The sequence below is a fragment of the Capra hircus genome, unplaced genomic scaffold (assembly GCF_001704415.2).
Source record: "Capra hircus breed San Clemente unplaced genomic scaffold, ASM170441v1, whole genome shotgun sequence".
NCBI lineage: Eukaryota > Metazoa > Chordata > Mammalia > Artiodactyla > Bovidae > Capra > Capra hircus.
The window spans coordinates 105,464-133,306 of NW_017189607.1; the positions used below are offsets into that span (position 1 = coordinate 105,464).

A 27,843-nucleotide genomic window follows, 5' to 3' on the forward strand; every position below is an offset into this window, starting at 1 on the left:
AGTGTTGCCCTCTCATCCCAGATAGAATGGCTCCAACATGGGCATGCCTGAGGGTGTTGTCCCACATGAAGTTCTGTCCCACATGGAAGTTCTCTACAACTTTTCTCCCTGAAGCAGCATCTCTTTTGACAGCAAAGGGTAAATGTTGAATGTCAAAGTTCACGGGTTTATGGATGTTCCCTTCAAGATGTCCTGAATGAGATCTCCTGCTCAGGGCCAGCTTTTCCATTTGAATATCTACATCCCAGCTTTGCTCCTACAGAGATGCATCTACAGCTCGAGAAGGCAAGGCTTGGCCTTCTCTGGGTGGTTTCTGAACAAGCAGCCCAGGAGACACTGGAAACATGTCTTCTTACTTTCTTAATCTGTAAACTTCAAAGAATCCTTAGGGCTCTGGCAGGCTGGTACCTGTCTTTCTTAGTGCTAGTTCAAAACAAGACAAAGCAGAAACGACGGTGTAGTAAGTCTACAGCAGGTGTGAGATAGCATATTGGGGCATGGATCTCGGGACCTTAGACTGGGTCATTCTAGGGACTGCATGGCATTTATCCACATTCAGAAGTTTTAAGCATCGCAAAGATAAAGACAAGAAAAGTTTAGGACAGTGTCCCCCCAACACCTAATATTTCCTCCCAGTGCTTCAGGACCAGGGGTGGCTTTAGCTCTAACCTGTCCTGCAGTGAAGTGCAGAGATAGTCATGGATCAGTTAGTAAATCTGAACTGTGGATGGTTGACTGGATGGTCATTCTCTGGAAACTTGCCATGACTTGTGCCCAGACTCTTTAGGGCTTTCACTTGGGCCCTAAAGTCTAGGTGGTATTAGATTTGACTGCACACTCGGATGTTGTGTAAGGTTTTCTTCCACCGAATATCAATGCATGTGAGACTCGGTGGATTAGTGATGAATTCATGGCCTTCTGGCTCAATCATCCTGAGCTGCATTTGCTTCCTGTGCCCTGGATGTGTTCATGTTTTCCTATGTTTAGAATGAAGACGGGGTGTGTCCATTGTGTTGGCGCATGAGTGTGAGTTGATATTTCTTCCTGTGAGTCTGCCTATGCCTCCTGTCTTCTTTCATGTTGCACCCATGCTTGTGCCATTATGCACAGCTCTGATGCTATATCTGTGTTGCACGTTCCTATTCAACATACATGCGTTGTATTGCTTGTATTTACTCCTTTTTTTAAGTTTGTGTATCTTTGTTGGACTGCATGGGAATTTGACCTATTCTTTCATTCCTGGATCAAAGGATTCCAACATCTTGAATTGTGACTTTTTTAAAGACTTCCATGATATTTGCGCACATCAAGAAATGCTTTATCACAGGAATAGTTAACAGTGACCCACATGTGGGAAGAAGAATACCCAAACACTTACCGTAATGCCTGATGGGCAAGAATATCGCTCATTGAAGTGAGAATATTAATTAGGATCACAGAGGGCAAAGATATTGCAGGAATGCACCTGTCAGGAAATTTTTAATCTGTCAGGAAAGATTTGGGGTTGTCTTAAGTGTTCTAAAAACACTACTGCAGGACTGAAATACATTGACTTTTACCCCTACCCATGTATTCTTGCCTTGATCATTAAACTGACATTACCCACGCAGAATTTCTTCATGATTGTCAGTAAATCATCACCCACGTGAGAGAAATTGGGGCTTGCCTTTCTGTAAAGAGAAAGTTGTTAAGGAATTCTTGTCCCAGGGAAAAGGCGTGCATGATCAATTTCAAGTTCAAAGTCCCCTGCTATTTCTGTGTCGTTTCTGGAAGGAAAGCACAGGGAATGGAATCACACCAACCTGATTGGCACTGTGAACCAGTCCACAGCGACAGGAGTAGAGAACACAGGCACAGGTCTCTCAGCTGTCCACAGTGAGGACTTCCAAGTGCCGCCTCCTTGCATGTCAGTCCCCCTCATGAGCAGATCCCATTCACCTTCCAGAATATATCATAGAAGTAGAAGAGGACACTGACATGATCAACTAGCGAGTGAAAAATTAACCGGGGCCAAAAAGAGAGTGGTGCTTACCAAAGTCCATTATACTGAATAAGTAAACCAATAGTTCCGCATGTCTGCAAGTTTCTTTTCAGAATTATTTGTGTGTGTGTGTGTGTGAACGTGTGCTTGCCAAAATGAGTGTGTGAACTCTGAATTGGGCAGGCTGGGGGATGGAAGAATGGACACTGAAAACATGAAAGAGGTTGTGTAAGGTACAGAGATCTTGGGGCAGCAGAAACACTGACGCCCTGGAGAAAAGCCCAGGGATGTCACTCACAGAGCAAGCTGTACACGTAAACAGGCATGTAAGTGTGAACACGTATCAGAAAGGAGAGGCAGGCGAAAGGCACCTGGGGGCAGTCACAGAGGATGCGAAGGAGCAGAGGCAGAGAGGGCCAGATTCCCAGGCACAGAAGAGGGGCTACACACGCCCCAAGACACCTGGCTACAAAGGGTTTTCTGTCCTCAAGTGAAGGAGCATTCTTTCCGCAACATGACCAGCAACATGAACACAGCTTGCCCTTTTCTGTAAGGTTTGGGGGACTGATGACTCCGTAGCATAAGCAACTGCTACACTCAGAGTCTGCCAGTTTGAAACATCACTCCTTAAAAGGGTGTCTTAGGTTGATCCTCTCACCCCTCCCAGTCATACAGGCCTGGGCTGATGGGGTAGGCTAGGGTGTGTTCTCACCTGGAGGCTGGATGAGAACAGAAATACTTTGAAAGGGCTTATGCACAATAAATGGGCAGACTTCAATTCCTCTGGCACTGGTGAGCCATGGTCTTAGTGGGACACTCTTCTTAGCATCTCTGTATTTAGAGATGTTTCATCTGTAAATCTCTCTCTACACAAAGAATTTGTGTCACATTTTGACATGTGCCCAAATGTATTCTTTTGAAACATGGAACTCTATTTCACGTAAGAATACACACATTAAGTTTTCTTGAATGAAATATGGAATTCTCTATATTTCACCTGTGAAAATCTCACCACAATCCTTCCAAAACTTAAATAAAATTCTTTATATAAAAATGAATGCACATGTTACTTTCCTATATGAAATTTGGAATTCTATGTATTTCACATATGAAAAACTGGGTGCTGACTTTTCCACATGAAATCTGAAATTTTGTATATTTCACTTATGAACATCAGGCCACTGATTTTAGTACACAAAATATGGCATTTTGCTGATTTTATGTATGTAATTTGAGGCAGTGTTTTTCCTCTGTTGAGTACGGATTTCCTTATATTTCACATAAGAAAATCTTGGCAGAGACTTAATCCATGAGATAATGTACATTTTATATTTCATTTAGGAAAATCTGGGTTGTGACTTTCCTACATGAAATATGCAGTTGTCTGTATATAATGAATGAAAATCTGGGCACTGATTTTCCTACATGAAATTTGGATTTCTCTACTTTGGCATTTTAAAATCTAGGCACAGAGCTTTTTCCTATGAAATATGAAATTGTTGTATTTCAAATTGAATCATAACATGAAATATGGAATTTTTCAAATTTCTCATTTGAAAATCTGTGTGCTGACTTTCCTTCATCAAGGACAGAATACTGTATATTTAACAATGGAAAGAATTGGCATCAATTTTCCTACAATAAATACAGAATTTTCTATTTCATACATAAAGTGATTTTCACGCTTGAGGTATGAAGTCACTATAAATTAATGTATGAAGTCAATGGTAGTTCAAGGTGATAAACAGGTAAGTCAAAATCTTTGAGGATGTGACCACACCTAATAGTTGAACCCTCCCTGTTCTGAAATTCAGAGACTTGATAAAAATTCTTTTATTCAAAATGGGGGAACAGAAATACTAAATAAGAGACATACCCCTAAGACTTGGATCTTATCTCTTTAGCCACACTGACTCTTCAGCGGGGTTGCTCTAAAAAGCCACATGTAAGAACAATCAGTTTGTGGACACCCGAGAGCTGTGGTCAGCAGGCCTGGTGTGAATTCACAAGTCAGCTCAAAGCCAGGTCAAGAGGGTATTCTAGATCCTGGCTGCTACCATTCAAATGCAAATTAGACATCCACGGATTATGTGACCCTGAAAAAGCTGTTTAACCTGGCCAGATTTCAGTGTGCTCATCTATATATGGGTGTGAGGACATCCCTGATATTCCAGTGGTTGAGACTTGCCTTCCAATGTGGGGGACACAGCTTCGATTCCCTAGTCAGGGAAATAAGATTCCACAAGACTTTATTTTATTTTATTACTTTTATTTTTACTTTATTTTACTTTACAATACTGTATTGGTTTTGTCATACACAAGCCTTGTAGTAAAAAAACAAAAACGTTTTCCAAGAAGGAAAATAAAGCAATATTGCAACAAATTCAATAAAGACTTTAAAAATTGTGCACATTAAACAAGAATGTTACTGGTAAGAAGCCCAATGAGACATTAGACTTTCATTCAAAAGACATTAGATTTTCATTCAAAAACCTGCTTTCATTCTACAACTATGTGGCAATTACTGTTCTGGGCCCCAGTAGGGAGCAGAAGGGATTTCCCAGAGACCTGCAATTCTGGTGGTGATTTTCACTCCCTGGGTTCTACAGACATGAACCTGCAACTCACTCCAGAGCACTCTCATCCGACAGCAAGGAGATCTGCAAGCTTTACTTGCCCAGATTAAACAGTGTGCATAAAAGCACTTGGCAAATTAAGAGAGAATTAGAGAGGAGGGCTGGGGTGGCAGATGGGACCCTTTGGGAATCTGGGATTAGCAGATGCAAACTATGATGTATAAAACAAACAACAAGGTCCTTCTGTATAGCACAGGGAACTACAATCAATATCCTCTGATAAACCATAATGGAAAGGAATATGAAAAAATATGTGTGTATATAACTGAATCATTTTCTTATATAGTTGAAATTAATACAACATTGTACATCACCTATACTTCAATAAAATAAGTTTTAAAAGACCGAAGACAGAACCTAAATGGAGAATGAGCCTACAAATGAACATACAGCAGGTAAGCCTGCCCACCACATCCCTAACAAGGACCATGCCAAGAGAACAGGCAAATTGGAGAGGGATTCCACCACTTCCTGGTCCCCTTTAATTCCTGGAAAGATCCAAGGTTGGCCCTCCCCTATCCAACCACTGCACTCACATTGCTTGTGTACTTGGTGGTGTCTGCAGTGACATCAGCTGAAGCAGTAGTGATGGGTGGGCTGACAGAAGGTGCAAGGGTGCTCATGGATCCTGAGTTGGTGACCAGGGGCGACAAATAGGTGCTGGTCACCAGGGTGATGGTGGAGGTGGATGGGTTCTGTGTGATCTCTTTCTGCTGGATACCAGAAAAAGCAGTTTCTTGGTCACCCACCACCTGGGGAAGGCTGTCCCAGATGGAAGCTGTGGTGGGAGCAGGGCCCAATCCACACTCTTCGAGTTTCTCTGTTTTCAAGGGACAAAGATTGTCACATTGGCCAAATTCGAGCAAGGCTCCATGAAGCGCTTTCTCAGTAAGCCCTCCACCTGGGTCTTTTGGTTTCTGACAGCTCAAGGCTGCATTCTAGGATGACCCCGCTACCCCTTTAAAGTTCCCATCTAAGAAAACACAAGGCTGCCAATAGAATTGACTATTTGCTCCAGTCAGCACTTGAGAATAGGGCCCATTGCCCAGTCTCTAGGGAGGGCAGAAGCCTACCTTTAAGAGGTGTTAGCAAACCCAGATATTTCACATGGACCAACACCCCCTTCCCACTTTGTGTAAAAGTGTCACTTTCTGACTCTATAGAGTTCCCATGATTCCCCCTGCCTATCCCCAAATTCTCCCTTTAAAACCCCAGTCCCCTGTGTACACATTTGGGTTGATGTCAGTTCATGCTGGACATTTTGCCCTACTGCGATAGTAAATAGCAGATTAAAATCTATCCTAACTACCTCAACTCGTTTTGGACAGTTTTATTTATGTTTAACAGCACAATCTGGGAATTAGGAACCATACCATCAGTGAGCTCCTTCTTGCCAGCTCCCAAGTTCCCCTGGAAGGCTCATTATACTTAAGTGTTATGAATTCAAGAGCCTGAAACTGCCCATCCCAATCTGAAAGATCCCAGACCCAGTTCGTCCATAGCAAAACTTCGGACAGCAGGATCAATCCGGCTGTATTCCTGTACTCTGTGTTCAATATTTGGGTCTTCCTCCACCCCGATATTTGAAGAGTTTAACTGGGGGCCAGTTCCATATGTGGCTACTCTTTCATTTTACAACCTGCTGCAACTCTTACCAGTTCTCCTCCTGATGGTGCACTCAGTATGTGAGAGTTTCAATCCAAGAGCCCAGTAATGAAGAATCTCAATGCAGGTTTCATCATGAAACAAGACCAGTATCGATCCTCATGAGAGCCAGACAAACTAGTCCCATCAGATCAGCACTTTTTTCCACTTTCGTCCACCCACAAAGAGACTCCAGCTGGGAGCTGTCATTCTGCACTTTGGCAATGGTTCTTGACACTAGCTCTTCTTACACTGGGTGGTGGGTGCTAATCTCTTGGTATTAAGGTATCCTATATCATCCACTTCACACACTCTACTGTTTCAAAAATAATGCCCAGGGGTTCAGTAACATGCACAAAGAAACTTACACAAAGGTATTTATTGTGCATTGTCTTACAACAGATAAAAACTTGAAGCAACTGAAATGTCTATCAGTAGGCAAATGTTTTATTAAATAAACTGTGGAATATTACACACCAGTCCAAAAGAAAAAGAGTTATATGCACTCAAATGGATTGACCTCCAAAACATGCTGATAGGCGGGGGAGAGAAAGGCAAGGATAGTACAATTTTTATGTTTTTGAAGAGAAAAAAAAGTAATAACTTTATGAAGTCATTTATGTATATATATATGTATATACATATATATGTGCATTTATGTGTGTGTATATATATATATAAACAGGTAGATAAATATATATGCATACATGAATTAGAAAAAGATCTCATGTTTAACAATACCTCTGAGAAAAAGTGCAGAAAGAAACAGAGAGTCAATAAAGAAAACAGATTTTTATGTGTCTAGGCATCCATTTCACCCCATTTTAAGAAGATGTGTATATATTGTTTATAAAATGAAAATGTAAAAGAAAAAAGCAAGCTGCAAAATAATTTTTAAAAATAATGCCAAATGGAATGTGTCAGGCCTCCAGGATACAGTGGCCACGCAAACAAGGGGAACTAAGCAAATAAAACAAGGACTAATTTTTCTCCTGTCCATGTGGCAAAAAAGGAGAGGGTACAATGGAGAACAGATCGGGGAGGCTCGGTACCTTTCACAGCCTGTCTCTTCTGATATCTTGTCCCCTGGGAAGACGAGGCTGCTACTGCTGCTGGCGCTGTATCTTCTGCATGCGCCACTTTTAGGAGGGCGTTTGAAACCTACTTGATGAGTTCCACACAACCTGCTGCATGGCCAGGGCAGTCTCCTTCGGTAAAAGCGGGCTCAGCCTTTGCACCAGGCTTCCCATGGTGCTGGTGGCAGCACCAGCTGCTGAGCCGTGACTGTGCAGGTGGTGATGGTGGTGGCCGTGACCTCAGCCACGGGAGTTTGGGAGGATGAGTGAGTGAGGACCAGCATTTCAGGGGGCGACTGGATGCCCGCTGTTGTGGATGCTGGAGCTTTACTACGACTGAAGTCAATACATGAAAAAAACAAAACAGAAAGTAGACGGGACTCAGACTGACCTGCAGGATCGCCATGCCACTGAGTTCTATGTGGCCATCCCAGGCTGCCATGCCAAAGACTTCTCCATGAATGAGAACATTCTCACTTTATATCCTTAGGCCACTTCTGCAGCATGTTCTGTTCTGCCTTAAAACATCAGCTTCGTTGGGTCAGGCGCTTGTTCACATTTGAGATACTTGCCAAAACCTCTGAGGTTCTGAGGCCAACTGACCCAGCCCCTGGCCTGGAGTTGCCCACCTGCTAGCCGATGACCCAGTGGATGAACAGAATCATTGCAAGTACCTTATTTTACAAAGTTAGAGTTCAGTAAGCACTGAGAAGGACTAACCAAAGTCCATCTGGACAATAACAGGAATGCTTTCCTTGGCCAGGAAACCTACAGAGCATGTACCCCAAGGAAACTGACAGCCTCCCAATGCCCAAAGCACTGAATAACAATTAATCACTGAGAAAGAAGGGTATTGTTTTCATCTCTTCTAATTCCTTCCAGAATAGTCTCAGCATGGTCCTGGCACCTTGACACCTAACACTCAAGGCAACTCACACCAGAAACAGAACAATCCCCAGCAAAATGGTATTTATGGAGAATTTAGAAGAGTTGCTTTTGTTTTGACTGCAGTTATCCACATTGCATCTTTTATTCTGAGCAAAAATACTGTGTTAACCTACTGTCTGGTAGTCAAGTTTATGTCCAAAATTGAAATCATTCTTTTTTTTTTTTTTTTTCAAAAGAGCTGCTGCTTCAGATAAAAAATATATTAAGGCAGTAACTGTATGATCAGGTCTTGGGAATGCCAAAAATAATAAATACAAGTGACTAGAGTTTGAAAAACACTGCCTTTCAGAGTGTATCTACTGTGAGGAACTGGACTATGAGTGTGGAGGGCAGGATTTGAACAGGCAACAGGGCAAATTTGGAGGAGAACAATTTTAGCCAAGACATGCCCAGGAATAGGCAGAATTTCGGTGAACAAGGACAGACAGGGCGAAGGACTGGCCAGAATGCAGGTTAGAGCCAGAAGCATTGAGCAGCAGAGGTGTACAAGAATATTCATCTGTGAGGGGAAGGGGGCCAGCTCTGACTGCAGAGGCTCCAGGAACTGGAGAGATGAACATGCATCCCCAGAGAGGATTCTCTCGTGTTCACACACAAAAAAAAACAACAAAAAAAAAACCACTGGTGCAAGTCAGCATCCTTGATCTCAGAAGATGTGCCTGGACACATCATCACACATTTTTAAAAAGGACTGAACGTGAAGTCGCTAAGTCATGTCCAGCTCTTTTCCAACCTCATGGACTGTAGCCTGCCAGGCTCCTCTGTCCATGCAATTTCCTAGGCAAGAATGCTGGAGTGGGTTGCCATTTGCTTCTGCAGGGGACATTTCTGACCCAGGGAAGAAACCTGGGACTCCAGGATTGCATGCACATCCTTTACTATCTGAGCCACCAAGGAGCCCTTAATGACAACACCTCTTTTAGGGCCCAGCATGCTTCTGCCGCATGACTCCATGCCTGTCACTTTTAGATTTCTATCACCCAGAAAAGACAGGAGTTCTTATTCTAGGGGAAAGTTTCAGTTAACTGTGGGTCCGTGACAACCAAGGAGTGAGAAAGGAAAAGTGTGCTGACAGGCTGATTTTTCTGCCTGGGTGTGGGGGTGTCTTGGTCGTTACACAACTGACTGGCCCTCTTGCTTCTCTGGGGAAGAATTCAGCCAACGTCCTGGGCAGGAACACAGGGTGGGGCTGGGAGCAGATCTCTACCTAGAGTAAGGAGCCCCCATCCTTGCCTAGGACAAGCTTTCAGATATCAGTCACAGCCACTGCCCCTTCCCCTTGCAGGGGCAGAAGTGGCTTTGAGCTAAAAGGCAGAGATCCCACAGGTAAGGCTTCTAACCTGCAAAAGCAACTTCAGTGCCTCTCATTTCAGCCATGTGATTAAAAAATATTCTGTCTTTGTCATTATGCTAGCCCGATAGCTCCGTAGGCAAAGGGCAACCATGGAAAGGTTATTTTCCTCTCTCATCTTGCAAAAGCAAATAGCTGGCTTTCTGGCATGTTTACCACTCTGATAGAGTCCCACTGGAGCTCTTTTCCAATTAAAACAAACAAACAAACAACAACAACAGAAACAGAAATACGCAATCTAAAAATATTCCAGGCTTGACACACCCTTGGGTGGTTTTAATTTAAGCACTAAAATATTTTAATTTCTGAAGGATACTTGCAAACTTCTTGTCCCAGAGTTTTATTGGCTTTCCCTGTAAACCAAGTTATTCAGCCTCTTTTCTCCATTAAATTTTCCTACTATACTATTTCTTCTTAATTTCTTTTATATTTATAATTAAATAAACAAGCTTTCCTCGCCTATGCCGTTCACCCTTCAAATTTCCCTGGATCCACCGGGGCTGGACCCCGGCAAGTGACACCCGGAACAGGCTATTCGAAGGTAGCTTTTTCGGAGCAAATGCTCCCCCCGGAGCACTCTCTGTTGCTCCCCCTGGAGTGATTTAATCACTCCCCCTGGAGTACTTTGGTTACTCCCCCAGTGTTGAGTTTTCGGGATGGCTAGGACCCCACTCAGGGTGCTGCAGACCCCCTCTGTAGTATAGACAGGGTGCGTAGGAGTGGGAAGTGTTGAAGGCTTTAAGAGAAACCTGGTTCTGTAGAGGTTGAAAGAAACCTGCTTTCTTCTGGTTGAAAAGAAAACCCCCCTTGCCAAAGGTAAAATGCTTGACGAGGCAGACTTTTCCATAAGACTTAATTTTCTGACATGGGTAACAGTGAATCAAAAGAAAGACAGCTTTTTATAGGAGTAATCTTGCAGCTGCTAACTAAATGAGGAATTAAAGTTAAGAAATCCAATATTCTTTTTTTTTTTTTTTTTCCATTTCTACAAGAACAGTGTCCTTGGTTTCCAGAAGAGGGCACTGTTAACTTAGATACTTGGGAGAGCATAGGGAAACAATTAAAAACTTACCATGCTGAACATGGCTCAGAAAAGGTGCCTACTGATGCCTTTTCCTTATGGAACATAATTAGGGACAGTCGAGACCCTGCCCCTGAATCTGAAAACGTACATCTTAAAGAGGAAAGTGCAGAAGAAAAGGTATCTGTCAAAGAGGAGGGTGAGGAAAAGGAGGCTATACCTAGCCATTGGCAGTTGAACAAAACGCTAGCTGCAATGACTGCTCAGGAAAAGGCCAAAGATAGAGATGAGAAAAAAAAGATCAGTTTTTAGATGAGGAAGATTTCGAAGAAAAAGTAACTCAATACCATTCTAATGAGGATTGGCCTTTATTAAATAAAGATGCTCCAAGGAGTTTAAGGGAAACATCCCCTATCAGACTAAGAGACTTCCCCAGTTAGGCCTTCTGCTCTCAGGAGCTCAAGAGAAATGTCTCCTATCAGGCCATATGCCCCTAGGAGCTTAAGGGAGACACCTTCAGTTAATACATCTGTAAGATCCAAACATCAGACAGTTAAAAGATCTTTAAAATATGAAGACAAAGATATGGCATATTCTGGCCCTCTTCTGCCCCCCACCTCCCTATAGGGGTGAAGGGCCCCCCACTAGAAGTTCCCAGAAGGGTCCTTTTGAGCCCTAATGACGATTTTGATCCTCACCTGGAAGCTTGCTTTCCTGTAATATTTGATAGCAAGCAAGGGGAAAAGGCAGGAGCCATCCAATGGGAACCCATTCAAATGAAAATGATAAAAGAATCAAAACATGCTTGTGCTTCGTGTGGGTCTACAGCCCCATACACTTTACAATTATTAGAAATTTTAGCAGCCAGCTGGATGACACCCTAAAATTGGAAGGCAGTTGCTAAAGCTTGCTTATCTGGAGCACAATTCATACTTTGGAGAACTGAATCTGAGGACCTAGCCCCAAAACAGGCTGATAGCAACTTAATATATGGTCCAAAACATATTGTAAAAAATATGTTGATAGGGAATAATGAATATGCCTTACTTCCAGACCAAATGAAACTAGATAAAATGACCCTGCAACAAGTAGCCGCCCGCGCTACCGCGGCTTGGCGATCATTGCCTGAAGGAAATGAATCAACCTTCTCCTTCTCTAATATCAAACAAAAACCTGAAGAGCCATATGAGGATTTTCTCTCGCGGCTAACAGAAGTGGTAAACAGAGTAATTTCTAATTCTGAGGTAGCTAATATAGTGACAAAACAACTGGCATTTGAAAACGCTAACTCTACTTGCCAGGCTATTTTATGTCCTGTAAAGAAAACTGGAATTCTAAAAGATTATATCAGGCAATGCGCAGACATAGGACCCTCAATGATGCAGGGCGTTGCCATAGATGCAGCAATGAAAGGAAATTCTTATCAGCAGACAGTACAATCCTTCTTTACAAATAAAAATAACCCAGCACAGAGCAATTTCAGTAACCAACGTAGAGATACCTTCCCTAAAACCTGTTTTTCCTGTGACCAAGAGGGACATGTCTTCCGTACCTGTCCTCAAAAAACAGCCGATTCTTATCAGCCAAATTCTGCCTGACCGGCTGTTTCCACTCTGCAAAGTTTTCCCGTCCCCAAATCCCCTTGTCCTCGTTGTCCAAAAGGATATCATTGGGCAAAAGAATGCAGGTCACAATTTCATAGAAAAGGAGCCTTTTGGGGCCCTAAAGCAGTCGGGAAACGGATTGAGGGGCCAGCCCCAGGCCCCGACAACAATTGGGGCAGCCTCACTGAACCCATTCATTCCCTTTGTTCCATCGCAGAACTCATCAGAGCAACCCCAGGCAGCTTAGGACTGGACCTCGGTTCCATCACCTCAACAATATTAACACCAGACAGCCCCACTATAAAAGTCCCTACAGGAGTTAAAGGCCCATTAGCGGCAGGCTTGATGGGAATTATATTAGGCAGAAGTTCCTTAGCTATGCAAGGTCTCACAATTATCCCTGGAGTAATTGACTCAGATTATACAGGAGAAATTCAGATAATGATTTCACCCCCAACTAAAACTTTCCAAATCCATCAGGGACAAAGAATAGCACAGCTTTTACTTTTGCCTCACCGCGCTGCCTTAGGGCACACAGCTACTCAGACTGAAAGGCAGGAGAAAGGATTTGGGTCTAGTGATAAGGTTTTTCGGATAACAGAAATTACTCAGAAACGTCCTATGAAAACTATTCTGATCAATGGCAAGTCTATTGTGGGGTTATTAGACACAGGAGCAGATGTTTCTTGCACTTCAGGAAAAGACTGGCCCAGCTTTTGGTCCACACATACTACTGAAAATGACTTGGTGGGGATAGGAAGAGCTCCTACAGTAGCTAAAAGTGCAAACATTTTAGATTGGCAATTTCAGGATACCTGTGGACCTTTCCAACCTTATGTCATTCCTTCGCTCCCCTTTACACTGTGGGGGAGGGACGTGCTGTCTCAAATGGGAGTGTTACTTTTCAGCCCTGATGATAAAGTGTCCTCTCAAATGCTGCAAATGGGCTATGATCCATCGAAAGGATTAGGTAAACAACAGACAGGAATAATTGAGCCAATTTGCCCAACTCCTCGACAGTTACGTACTGGATTGGGCTATCCAAATTTATAATGGAGGCCATTGTTTTTGCTGCTGACCCCATTACATAGAAATCTCAAGATCTGGTGTGGGTGGAACAATGGCCTCTGCCTAAAGAAAAATTACTGGCAGCTAAAGCGTTAATCTTTGAACAACTAGAACTGGGACATATTGAGCCCTCCAATAGCCCCTGGAACATTCCTATTTTTGTTATTAAGAAAAAATCTGGCAAATGGTGGCTTTTACAGGATATAAGAGCAATTAATGCCATCATGGAGGACATGGGAGCCTTACAACCTGGGCTCCTATCCCCAGTAGCCGTTCCAGAGGGATATAATATAACTGTGATTGATTTACAAGATTGCTTTTTCACTATTCCCTTAAATCCTGAGGATAAAAAGTGATTTGCCTTTAGTCTTCCATCAGAAAATCTTAAACAGCCTTACTTATGGTTTCAGTGGAGGGATTTGCCTCAGGGAATGAAAAATAGCCCCAACCTATGCCAGAAATTTGTTAATGCCACTCTAGAAGAAACAAGGATTAAATATGAACAGGTATATATGATTCACTATATGGATGATATTTTAATAGCTCATCCTGATAGAGCTCATTTGCAATCTGTCCTCCAATATTTGATCCAGGAATTGACAGATAAAGGTCTAAAGATTGCCCCAGAAAAAATTCAAATCAGTCCACCCATAACTTACTTAGGAAGAGTCATAAATTCAGAAATAGTGACTCATGCCCCGCTACAATTGAGAAAAGACCGTCTTATTACTTTAAATGATTATCAAAAACTCTTAGGTGATATAAATTGGGTTAGACCATATTTAAAATTAACCACTACCAAATTGAAACCTCTTTTTAACATTTTACACGGGGATCCTGATCCAACCTCTGAAAGACAATTAACTGCCTTGGCTTGAGAGGCCCTAGGCAAAGTAGAAGCAGCCTTATCGAATAGTTATGTAAAAAGAATTGATTTGACGGTGACTTGGCAGTTCCTCTGTCTAGCTACTCCAACGGCACCTAAGGGAGTTCTGTGGCAAAGTGGCCCTCTAGAAAGGGTCCATCTTCCTGCCCAAGCTAAAAAAGTCGTGGCTTCTTATCCCGGTCTAATTGCCACATTAATACTAAAAGGAAGGAAGCAGAGCATTGAATTGTTCGGTAAAGAGCCATCAGAGATTGTAATTCCATATAATAAGGAGCAGCTTGATGCTCTTCCAATGTTTGATGAAGACTGGCAGATTGCCATAGGGAATTATTGTGGTCAAATTTTGCATCATTTACCCTCACATGTTTTGCTAAACTTTATGTCCAAACATCCAGTTATTTTTCCTGTTAGATGTAAACAGTTCCCTATTCCAGATGCTCAAATAGCCTTCACTGATGGGTCACCAAACAGTAAAGCCTCCATAGTTACAAGAAATCATCAAAGTTTTGGAAACACAAGAAACTTCAGCTCAAAGAGCTGAAATCACAGCTCTTATAGAGGCCTTTTTATGTTTGCAGAGGAGGAATTTAACCTTTACTCTGACTCTCAGTATGTGGTCAGGCTGTTTCCACACACTGAGACTGCAGTTCTGCCAAAAACAAAACTGCTGTCTTCCATTTGTTAACTAGATTACAGCAGCAAATTTAGGAAAGAAATCGACCATTTTTTATCGGCCACATTCGGGCTCATCCCAGTCGGCCTGGCCCTTTAAATGCTTTCAATGAATTGGCAGATTCGCTAACCAGGATTTCAGTGGTTTCTCTTTTCAAAGAAGCCCGAGCTTCTCACTTACTTAGTCATCAGAATGCTACTGCCTTACGATACCAGTTTCAAATTCCTTGAGAATCTGCTCAAGAGATTGTTTGTTCTTGTTCACGTTGTCCTACTATCGTGAATACTTTGCCTCTGGGAGTTAACCCTCATGGTCTCAAACCTAGTGCACTCTGGCAAATGGGTGTAACTTATGTCTCTTCATTTGGAAAATTTTCTTTTGTTCATATAACTGTGGATATCTTATCTCATGTTATTATTGCAACTGCTCGTACAGGGGAAGCAGTTAAAGATGGAATACAACATCTTTTTATGTGTTTTTCATATCTGGGCCTGCCAGAAGCTTTAAAAACTGATAATGCCCCTGCTTACACTTCTAAATCTTTTCAGCAATTTTGTACAAAGTTTCAAATTAAAACATAACACCGGCATTCCTTATAATCCACAGGGACAAGCCATTTTGGAAAGAGCACATCAAACACTAAAGATCCATATTCAAAAACTAAAAGAAGGGGAATTTAAATAAAGCTTCCCCCATCAGATTTTGCAACATGCTCTTTTCATAATAAATAACTTAAATGCTGACTCATCCGGAAACACTGCAATGCTTTGCCTTTGGTGCCTGGAGCAATCGAATGCAAAACCATTAGTAAACTGGAGGGACCTCCTCTCCAGACAATGGAAAGGTCCCGACCCTTTATTAACCAGCGGTCAAGGGTATGCTTGTATTTTTCCACAGGATGCAGGCTCTCCGATTTGGGTTCCAGACAGACTGATTCACCATGTCTCAACTCCCCGAATACCAGACTCCCCTGCAACTGCAGTCTCTAAAAAGGAAGAAGCCTCCTCTAACCCTGCTTCCTCCACTGGCACGGAACGTGCTGCTAACCCCGGGACAGCTGACATCAGAAATCCTGGATGAGCAAGGAACGGAGCCACCCACCAGACAGATGTCACAACTTCATATACGGGATATTGCTTCCCCTAATTCTTTGCCTCGCAGGAGACCACCAGGATGCCCAGCTCAGTCAACTCAACTAGCCTCCGTATCCACCTGGGGTCAGATTAAGGCGCTCTGTCACCAGGCACAGGGGATAGTTTCCCTACAGGGGTCTTCAGTCTCTCCTGAAAAGGTGTTTATTGCCATGCTTGCTTTGCTCTCTTGCCAGGTAAGTGCCTCTCCCATTCCAACCAAATATTGGGTGTTTCTCCTGGATCCTCCAACTTTCCAAGTTGTTACTTGGAACAGTGACCCCATACGGGTTAATACAGACCAACCTCACCTTTTGGGAGGATCTTATACTTTCTATATAAAAGATCAATACTCTATTAATTTCAATTATACCTTTAAGGGACTAGCAGATGATTTTCCTGTTTGCCTTAATTTTCCTTCTGGCCATACAGGAAACTTTGTTACCAAGAAAGGATGTGTTGGAGCCTCTAAAAAAGCAGTTATGACAGACTCCCCAACCTCTAAATTTGCGTCTAAAGGGGATCGGTCTGTTTGGACATTACAAGCTCCGATGCCTGGGGTCCTTGACCCCTATAGGTCCTTGTTTCTCAAAGCTCCACCAGAATATCCAAATTGTGATGATGTTGCTCCCTCAGATGTCAAATGGAAAACTATAGATGATCATTTAGGATATCCGACTTGGAAATCTTGTACTTATAATGTGAGAATTGCTTACAGAATACCAGAAGGAAGAAATTATACAATTCAGGACTGGAGCAACCCAAAGCCAGGTCAGGACCCAGTGTCTGACGATGACTTTATCAATAGATTGGACAATCGGAAAGAATATTCCGTGTCTTGGCAATTAGCCGCCACTAGATGGCATCATAATCAATTCGTTCCCCCTATGCCGTCTTATACGGCTAAAGGCAAAACCTTTTGGCAGCCAGAAATTTGGAGAGCCCTTGCTGCTACGGCCCGTATTACTTTAACATGACCGAAAAATAACTCTATTTACTCTGTTTTAGCTTGTCTACCCTCTCCTTATGTTTTTCTTTTTACTAATGACTCTGGAAGACTTAATATATGATTGAATTATACAGGTGGACCCAATGTAGTATCTTGTGAACAATGTATGCTTTCATCTTGTTTAACTCCTCAATATAATGTTTGTTCTTTTGTGATTTTAAAACATCCACCCTATCTCATGGTGCCTGTAACTGTAACCATGTATTGGTATGATAACCATGGCCTTGCTGTACTGCAACAGTTGCTACAAGATTTAATGTGGACACGACGGTTTGTGGGCTTACTTATTCTGGGAATATCAGCTTTGATAACTGCAATTACTTCTGTTACTGTGGCAGCAATATCATTGACTCAACAAGTGCACACTGCCCAATATGTTGATACTGTGTCCAAAAAATGTTTCTTTAACGCTGGCAACACAAGAAGTTATAGGTAGGAAACTAGAAATGAGTGTTGATGGCCCAGAAGAAGCAATAATGCATATTGGGACTGAATTACAGAGTCTAAAATTAAAAATGGCTCTTTCATGTCATGCTGACTACCGGTGGATATGTGTTACATCCCTGAAAGTAAATGAGGCAGATTTTGAATGGGAAAGAATCAAACATCATATTTTGGGTGTTTGGAACAGCTCAGATATTAGTTTAGACTTAGGGAGACTTCATAATCAGACACAGACCTTGGAACACTCCCAGTTAGATTTTACTGCCGCAGGAGAAGCCAATGACTTTTCCCACACCTTCTCTAACTTCATTTCTGGAAAGACTATTCTGTCTACTGTTTTCAGCTATGTTGCTAAGGGTGCTCTAATCTTGCTCCTTATAATCATTCTTCCTTGTATTGTCAGGATTCTTTGGCAGAGCATTTGGAATCTTGCAACTGAACTGCACCTGACTGTTTTAAAAAATAAAAAAGGGGAGATGCCAGGAGCCAGCATGGGAGAGCCCACCCATGACAAGGTCATGCGGAGAGGCCTGATGGGTAAGGCGAGTCAGGATTCAGGGGTTTCCCCAGGACTTTCCTGAACATCTACCCCCAAAAAAACAGACTCTGCCTGCCTTATTGTGCTGTGCTTTTCCACTCTTCTGACACTCTCTGGAAAAAGTTAACTTAGGGCTGCAGTCTTCTGTATTTGAAAGGAATGTTTCACCTCAAACCTTCGCTGATGCCTCTCCAACTTGCCTAATAGGTTCCCCCGGACTTTTTTCTTTTTTTTTTTTTTTTTACAACTTGTGAATTGTTTATAGCCCCGCAACTGCGAGAGGCACGAAGCTTAAAGCATCTTAAAGATACAGAACTTTTTCTAAAGAGCTAAAAATCATATTGGTGATGGGTTTTCACTGTTGAGTCAATGAGTGCTGCCAGGCCTCCATATCTTTATCTTTTAGGCACCTTAAGGATATTAATCAATGTAATTGGGATATAGAAATAGGAATATAGTAGTTTTGGTGTTAGCAACACTATACTTTTGAGTGAATTACTTTTATTTGTTATAAATCACTGTACTCCATTTACTTGTTATAAATTGTTGTGCCTTTGCTATGTAAGAATGTAACTTTATTTAGTACTTTCTGAGACTGGCATCAGACTTTGGGAAGAACAACAAAAATAAGTCTTCTGGTTGACAAACCCTTATCAGAGAAAAGGCTGTAAAATGCTAATTGGCTGTCTGGTCAGATGATGTAAATGACCTAAGACTTGTGTATACAAATAGGTAAGCAGAGAGGAAAGCCTGGTTTTGATAAGAGTTGGGCCTGCTGATGCTGTGTAACTTTGTATTACCTATTGATCTCTATGTACAATCAAAAGTATAAAAAACCTTCTGAACAATAAAGGATGGACTGGTTTCTCAGACTAGACACTCGAACTAGTTTCTTGAAAATCTGGCTTCCCCCGTGTCTCTCTCTCTCTCTCTCTCTCTCTCTCCCTTCCTCTCCTGTTTTGGCTGAATTCCCATCTGGAGTGGGGAGGCTCACCACGTATACTAACTTGCCCCGGCTTTTAAGTCCCGTGAGAGAGGGAGCCAAAGGCGGGGCACCCTCCACTATTTAAATGAGTGCCAGTGGCCTAACGTAGATGGTGCAGACTTCTTGTCCTGGAGTTTTATTGGCTTTCCCTGTAAGCCAAGTTATTCAGCATCTTTTCTCCACTAAACTTTCCTACTATACTATTTCTTCTTAATTTCTTTTATATTTCTAATTAAATAAATAAGTTTTCCTCACCTATGTGGTTCATCCTTCGAATATCCCTGGATCCACTGGGGCTGGATCCTGGCAGATACTGATGGTTTATTGGGGGCAGTGGTGGCAGGTGGAGGAAAGGCCATGTAAATTTTCATTTGTCCTAAAACTTTAGGAGTATATATCACTGCAGATGATGACTGCAGCCATGAAATTAAAAGACGCTTACTCCTTGGAAGGAAAGCTATCATCAACCTAGATAGCTTATTCAAAAGCAGAGACATTACTTTGCCAACTAAGGGCCATCTAGTCGAGGCTATGGTTTTTCCAGTAGTCATGTATGGATGTGAGGGTTGGACTGTGAAGAAGGCTGGGAGCCGAAGAATTGATGCTTTTTGAACTGTGGTGTTGGAGAAGACTTTTGAGAGTGCCTTGGACTGCAAGGAGATCCAATCAGCCCATTCTGAAGGATATAAGCCCTGGATTTCTTTGGAAGGAATGATGCTGAAGCTGAAACTCCAGTACTTTGGCCACCTCACGTGAAGAATTGACTCATTGGAAAAGACTCTGATGCTGGGAGGGATTGGGGGCAAGTGGAGAAGGGGACGACAGAGGATAAGATGTCTGGATGACATCACTGACTCGATGGACGAGAATCTGAGTGAACTCCAGGAGTTGGTGATGGACAGGGAGGCCTGGCATGCTGCGATTCATGGGGTCGCAAAGAGTCGGACGTGACTGAGCGACTGAACTGAACTGAACTGAAGCATTCAATGCAAAGAATTAGAGGAAAACCATAGACTGAGAAACACTAGAGATCTCTTTATGAAGGTATACATACAAAGGGAACATATCATGCAAATAGGGGCACAATAAAGGACAAAAACCGTATGGACTGAACAGAAGCTGAAGATACTAAGGCGAGGCAAGAATACACAGAAGAACTATTGATAATGACCAAGATAACCACAATGGTGTGCTCATTCACCTAGAGCCAGACTTCCTGGAATGAGAAGTGAGTTGGTCCTAAGGAACCACCAATAAGAACAAAGCTAGAAAAGGCGATGGAATTCCGGCTGAGCTATTTCAAATCCTAAATGATGAGGTTGTGAAAGTGCTGATTCAGTAGGCCAGCATACTTGGAAAACTCAGCATTGGCCACACTACTGGAAGAGTTCAGCTTTCATTCCTATCCCAAAGAAACGGCATGTCAAAGAATGTTCACACTACCAACAATAGCACTCATCTCACATACTGGAAGAGGAATGTTCAAAGTCTCCAAGTCTTCAACGGCAAATGAACCAAGAACTTCAGGACACTCAAGCGGGATTTAGAAAAGGCAGAGGAACTTAAGAGCAAATTGCCAACATCCGCTGGATCACAGATAAAGGAAGAAAATTCCAGTAAAACATGCAGTTCTCCTCACTGAGTACAAAACAGCCTTGGACTGTGTGGGTCACAACAAACTGGAAAATGCTTAAGGAAACACCAACACCAAAACACCTTATCTGCTGCCTGAGAAGTCTGTATGCAGGTGAAGAAGCAACGGCTAGAATTGGACTTGGAAAAATGGACTGGATCCAAATTGGTGGAAAGCAGTATGTCAAGGCTGTATATTGCCACTTTGCTTATTTAATTTATATGCACAGTACATCATATGAAAGACCAGCTTCGATAAAGTGCTACCCAGAATCAAGATAGCTGGGGGAAATATCAACCACAGATATGCCTATGAGATGTGCATATGACAACCTCAGATATGAGGATGATACCACCTTTAGTCAGAAAGTGAGGAGGAACTGAAGAGTCTGTGAAGAACCGATGTGATGTGAAGAACTGATGCATTGGAAAATGGACAGCGAAAAAGTTGCCTTAGAATTCAACATTTAAAAAATGAAGCTCATGGCATCTGGTCCCATCACTTCATACTGAATAGAAAGGCACACAGTGGAAACACTGACAGACTTTACTTTCCTCAACTCCAGAATCACTCCAGATGCTGAATGCAGCCATGGAATTCAAGGACACTTGCTCCTTGGAAGAAAAGCTACGACAAACCCAGAGAGCACATTGAAAAGCAGAGACATTAATCTACCGACAAAGGTCCATCCAGTCAAAGCTATGGCTTTTCCCACAGTCATGGATGGGTGTGAGAACTGGACCATAAAGGAATTGAGCGCCAATGAATTGATGCTTTTGAATTGTGGTGTTGGCCAAGACTCTTGAGAGTCTCCTGGATTTCCAGAGCATCAGCCAGTCGATCCTAAAGAAAATCAGTCCTGAATATTCATTGGCAGGACTGATGCTGAAGCTCCAACAGTGTGGCTGCATGATGTGAAGAACTGATGCACTGGAAAAGATGCTAACCCTGGGAAAGACTGAAGGCAGGAGTAGAAAGGGATGGCAGAGGATGAGATGGTTGCATGGCATCACTGATTCAATGCACACGAGTCTGAGCAAGCTGGTGGGGAGCTGGTGATGAACAGAGAAGCTTGTGGTGCTGTAGTCCATGGGGCCACAAAGAGTCGGACACGACTGAGCGACTCAACTGAACTGAACTGAATAATGCTTATGAGATCCAACCACTATAGCTGAGTCCTGGCTCCATCGCTATGAAGTATTCAAAGTGTTGGAACAAATCTGATACAGCAAGTCTCTCACAAGTTCCACAGAACTCCCTAAATATCCTAAATTTCTAACTGGTGACACTGCACTTGGTCTAGTCTAGTACGCTGAGGCATTAACAGTAAAAGTTCAGAGGCCAGTGGCTACATTTCTTTATTAAATTAGGAAATATGTCCCCAAGGCCTGAAGACACGTCTGAAGCATCTGCCACCACCTCAGAAAGCCAGATCATAGCTCAGAAATCTCCCCTTCATTCTGCTTTCCCAGCATATCACCCACCTGTAGCATTCTGTTCCTCGCTTGGGAAAGATTCTCTGTTTTGCAGGCTTCACTGAATTCCACGAGTGCCCATCCATTGTCCATATTTTGAGCTGCCTGCTGACTGACTGGAAACATTTGAGGAATGGAAATGAGAGGATGAAGACAGGCCTGCACTGAAATTTATTAAGTTCCATAGAGGGAACCTGCACTTCCTTTTAGCTAAGCTGTGTGTTGCTAGTGATTTGAATCCTATTGACCTGATCATCTGAGAGATGAGCCTTTTCTCTCTGAAACTGGCACTAAAGGCTTCTATATGATTTCACTTTGGGTGCCCCTCTTCTCCACAGCATAAGCATATCTATCTTGGAGCATGCATTAAACCATACTGTGATACACATGATAAGCAAACTACTAAAAGACTGACAAGACAAAATATATATTCTACATTTACCACCTAGCCAATCAGCTCATTACAAAATTTTCAAAATAGTAAGTGGTCCTTGAGTAAGACCTGATGACAACTTTGTCACACTTTGTCCTAAATTCACCTGGCAATTGGGAGAGCTGTAAGTGTCTGCTAATTTTCTTTACACAGAAGGAAAAAACCGCTCATACATTTTCTGAGTGTATGTGGTTTTGAAATGAGTCATTCTCTCAGAGAGTCTGTTACCTTCCATAGACTTGAGAGATAACTTGCTACTGTAACAAAATAACCATGCACCGAACTTCCTTAGGCCAAGCAATATTGAAACATTGGAGTTTAAAGCAGAGTTATGCTTTATTGCAGAGCAATGCAAGGATATATGTAGCTTATGCCTTTAAAAATCGCAATCTACCTACAGAAACAAAAGACCTATATATAGAAAACTATAAAACACTGATGAATGACAAAAATAGATGGAGATATATGCCAGATTCATGGAATGGAAGGGTCAATATAGTGAAAATGAATATGCTACCCACAGCAATCTACAGCTTGAATGCAATCCCTATGAAGATACCAAGGGTAATTTTCGAAGAACTAGAACCTATAATTTCACAGTTTGTATGGAAATCCAAAAAACCTTCAATAGCCAAAGCAATCTTGAGAAAGAAGAATGGAACTGCAGAAATCAGCTTGCCTGATTTCATGCTATATTACAAAGCAATAGTAATCAATACAGTATGGTACTGGCACAAAGACAGAAACATAGATATATGGAACAAAATAGAAAGCACAGAGAAAAATCCACGCCCTATGGACACCTTATCTTTGACAAAGGAGGCAAGAATATACAATGGAGAAAAGACAATATCTTCAACAAGAGGTGCTAGGAAAACTTGTCAACCACTCGTAAAAGAATGAAACTAGAACACTTTCTAACACCATACACAATAAACTCAAAATGAATTGAAAATCTAAATGTAAGACCACAAACTATAACACTCCTAGAGGAAAACAAAGGCAAAACACTCTGATGTCAATCACATGCTGAGAGATGAGCATTTTCTCTCTGAAACTGGCACTAAAGGCTTCTATATGATTTCACTTTGGGTGCCCCTCTTCTCCATGGCATAAGCATTTCTATCTTGGAGCATGTATTAAACCATACTGTGATACACATGATAAGCAAACTACTAAAAGACTGACAAGACAAAATATATATTCTACATATACCACCTAGCCAATCAGCTTGTTACAAAATTTTTAAAATAGTAAGTGGTCCTCGAGTAAGACCTGATGACAACAAAATGATCCACTGCCCAGAATAAAGGCAATAAAGGAAAACTAAAAAAAAAGGGGGGGGAGGGGGATCTAATTAATCTTAAAAGCTTTTGGACAACAAAGGAAACTATAAGCAAAGTGAAAAGACAGCATTCAGAATAGGAGAAAAATAATAGCAAATGAAGCAACAGACAAAGAATTAGTCTCAAAAATATACAAGCAGCACCTGCAGCTCAGCTCCAGAAAAGTAAGCGACCCAAGCAAAAAATCGGCCAAAAACTAAACAGACATTTCTCCAAAAAGACATAGAGATGGCTGACAAACACAGGAAAAGGTAATCAATATCACTCATTACCAGAGAAATGCAAATCAAAACCACAATGAGGAACCATCTATTTATTGTCACAAACATCTATTTATTTTATATTACCAAACATCTATTTATTACTACAATGAGGTACCATCTATTTATTGTCTACAAACAATAAATGCTGGAAAAAGTGTGGGGAAAAAGGAACCCTCTCAGTGTGAATTCAAACTAGTACAGCCACTAGTGGGGGCCAGCACGGGACAAGGTCATGAGGAGAGACCTCACAGGGCAAGGCGAGTTAGGTCTCAAGGTGTTCTCTTCCTGAGCATCTACCCTGAAACAAAATCTGTCTGTTTACTGACTGTTGTACTATACTCTTCTGACATTACAGGGGGCTATCCCTGACCACCTTTCTCTGGAAAAAGTTAACTTGGAGCTCCTACTGGTCTCCTGCATATGAAAGGAGTGTCTCAGCTCAAATCCCTCTGATGGCTCTCTAACTTGCCTGACAGTTAGAGAATTTTACAACTTGTGATAGTTTACAGCCCCCCAACTGTGAGAGGCACGAAGCTTAAAACATCTTAAAGATTAGAGCCTTTTCTAAAGAGCTAAAAATTATATTGGTGATGGGTTTCACTGTTGAGTCAATGATTGCTTCTAGGCCTCCATATTCTTTATCTTTTAGCTACCTGGAGGATATTAATCAATGTAATTGGGATATAGAAAAAGGAATATAGTAGTTTTGATGTTAGCAACACTAGACTTTTGAGTTAGTGAACTTTCTCTTTATTATGAATCACTGTACTCCTCTTTCCTTGTTATAAATTGTTGTGTCCTTGCTATGTAAGAATGTAAACTTAATTAGTGCTTTCTGAGAGTGGCACCAGACTTTGGGAAGAACAACCCTTTTAAGGTAAATAAGTTTTCTGGTTGATGGACCCTTAATCAGAAAAGGGCCATAAAATGCTTAAGGCCTCCTGGCCAGAAGATGATGTAAATCACCTAAGACTTGTGTATACAGATAGGTAGGGAGAGAGAAAGCCTGGTCTCGATAAGAGTCATGGCTGCTGATGCTGCATAACTTTGTATTATCTATTGATATCTATGTACAACCAAAAGTATAAAAAGTTTTCTGGACCATGAAGGATGGGCCAGTTCCTGGAAAGACTAGTTCCCCAATGTCTTCTTTCCTTTCTTACTCTATTTTCTGGCTGATTCCCATCTGGGGCATAGCGGCTAACCATGTCTCCAAATTTGCCCGGGGTTCTAAGACCCACGTGAGAGGGAGCACAAGGCAGGGCACCCTCCACTATTCAAGTGGGCGCCTGTGGCCCTATGTAGACGGTTCAAGTCCCTTGTCTCAGGGCTTTATTGGCTTTATATGTAAACCAAGGAATACAGCCTCTTTCCTCCTCTAAATTTGCCACTACATTATTCTCTCCTAATCTCTTTATATTTCTAATTAAATAGTCCTTTCCCAGATGCTGACTCCATCCCAGCTTCGAATTCACTGGATCCACTGGGGCTGGACCCCGGCAGGGAGCAACCTAAAGATTCCTTAAAAATCTGGAAATAGAATTGCCATATGATCCAGCAACCCCTCTGCTGGGCATACACACCGAGGAAACCAGAATTACAAGACATGTGTTCCCCAGTGTTCATCACAGCACTGTTTACAATAGATAGGACATGGAAGCAACCTAGATGTCCATCAGCTGGTGAATGGACATGAAAGTTGCGGTACATATAGACAGTGGAATATTACTCACCTATTAAAAAGAATGCATTTAAATAAGTTCTAATGAGGAGGATGAAGCTGGAGCCTATTATGCCGAGCAAAGTGAGAAAGAAAAATTAACGCATATATATGGAATTTAGAAAGATGGTAACAATGACCCTATATGCGAGATAGAAAAAGAGAAACAAGATGTAACCAACAGACTTTGGGTGAGACTCTGTAGGAGAAGGCAAGTTTGAGATGCTTTAAGAGAATAGCATTTAAAGATGTATATTATTGTATATGAAATAGATTGCCAGTCCAGGTTCCATGCATGAGACACGGTGCTCAGGGATGGTGCACGGGGATGACCCTGAGGGATGAAATGGGGAGGGAGGTGGGAGGGAGGGTCAGGATGGGGAACGCATGTACACCCATGGCTGATTCATGTGATCCTATGGCAAAAAACACCACAACAATGTTAAGTAATTAACCTCCAATTAAAATAAAAATTTTTAAGAAGTAAAAAATAGAAATATTAAAAAATATTTTAACAGAGTTATAATAAAAACAGCATGTCAGAGTTCGTGAGATGCATGTCTACAAGTGCTTATAATTTTAAATGCTTGTATTAAAAAAGAATGCAAGCCTAAGCCAATGGCGGGGGAGGAATCACAAACTCCCTCAAAGCTTTCAGCAAAGCCATATATAGGAAAGGTGAGGGAGGGGTGTGATTAGCTGTTGCAAAGTCGTTGCTGTCAGACATTGTTTTCTGGAGGTAAGGTGGTGGTCAGCCAATTATGTTCCTGTAATCCTGTGGAGGAGGAAATGGCAACCCAGTACAGTATTCTTACCTGGAGAATCCCTGGGAGCCTGGTGGGCTGCCGTCTATGAGGTCGCACAGAGTTGGACATGACTGACGTGATTTAGCAGTAGCAGTAATCCTCAAGCGAAACAAATATTATTCCCTATTTCCTGAAAGGAGATTCCTAAGATTGATCTTCACCCTCCAAGGTCCTGGTTGCGAGGAGGGAGTCTCTGTGTAGCCTGATTACCCTGTCTGGGAGCATTCATCTAGCACCCAGTCTTCTTACTTCCAGAAGTGCCCAGTTCCAGCTGGAAGAGGCAGTTCTCAGTTTTCTGTGCCCTCCTCTTGCCAGGTCCCCCATACTCTGCCCAGCCACCTTCAATGAGGGAGCCAGGTACCCAGCATGAAGCTGGCCTTCAGCCTCCTCAGTCTACCCAAATGGGGAGCTGGGTCCTGTACACTGTGACCCATGGAGATTGCCACAACTGTTTGGACATGGAGATGGGGATGAGACACATTGGCCATTGCTTTGAAACCTGGGCCAGGTCAGTGAGTGGCTTCAGCAAGGAATCCAGGACCCTGTAAGACACAATCTGTCCCCAAGGTTGCCCAAGCTCCACAGTTTATTACCCAGCCCAAGGCCCAAGGGCCTAGAGGGCTCTGCAGGAAGTCCGTAATATATCTTTCCATACATTCTGCTGAGAGGCTTTCTGTTGGTGGTGTTGGGTTTTCAAACTTCCCTAATGGTCTTGGGCTGAGCCCTGCAGCTCCATTTTTCATCCTGCCTCTATTACAATATCTTCCTTGGTGAGCTTATTGAACCTGTGAGTCAAAGTTGGTAACTTGGGCCATCATGGGCCATTTCCACTAGCATGATGACCAAATTCTACTTGTATCTATAACACAGGGATTTCAACTTAAGAATGTCATGTGAAGTAAAAACTTTCATCTTCCTCTAACTGAAGTATTTAACTTAAAATAATGTCCCCAAGGACATATATTGCAAACAGGGCTAAAATTTATTCACGGCTGGAATTATAGTTGACATGTAATGTATTTCCAACAATTATTTTTGGGCTATAGTCATATTACAGTGTTGCTTTAGATTCTGCTGTATGTATGTCAAAGTGAATCAATTTTAAGTGTACACACATCCCATCAGTTTTGGATTTCCTTCCGATTTAGGTCACCACAGAGCAAAGTCGAATCC

At 42.2% G+C, this 27,843-nt stretch overlaps 1 pseudogene; it reads right to left on the reverse strand.

Annotated features, from left to right (window-relative positions):
• The window catches only part of LOC108634560, a 131,154-nt pseudogene that overhangs the window by 18,559 nt on the left and 84,752 nt on the right, over positions 1-27,843 (reverse strand).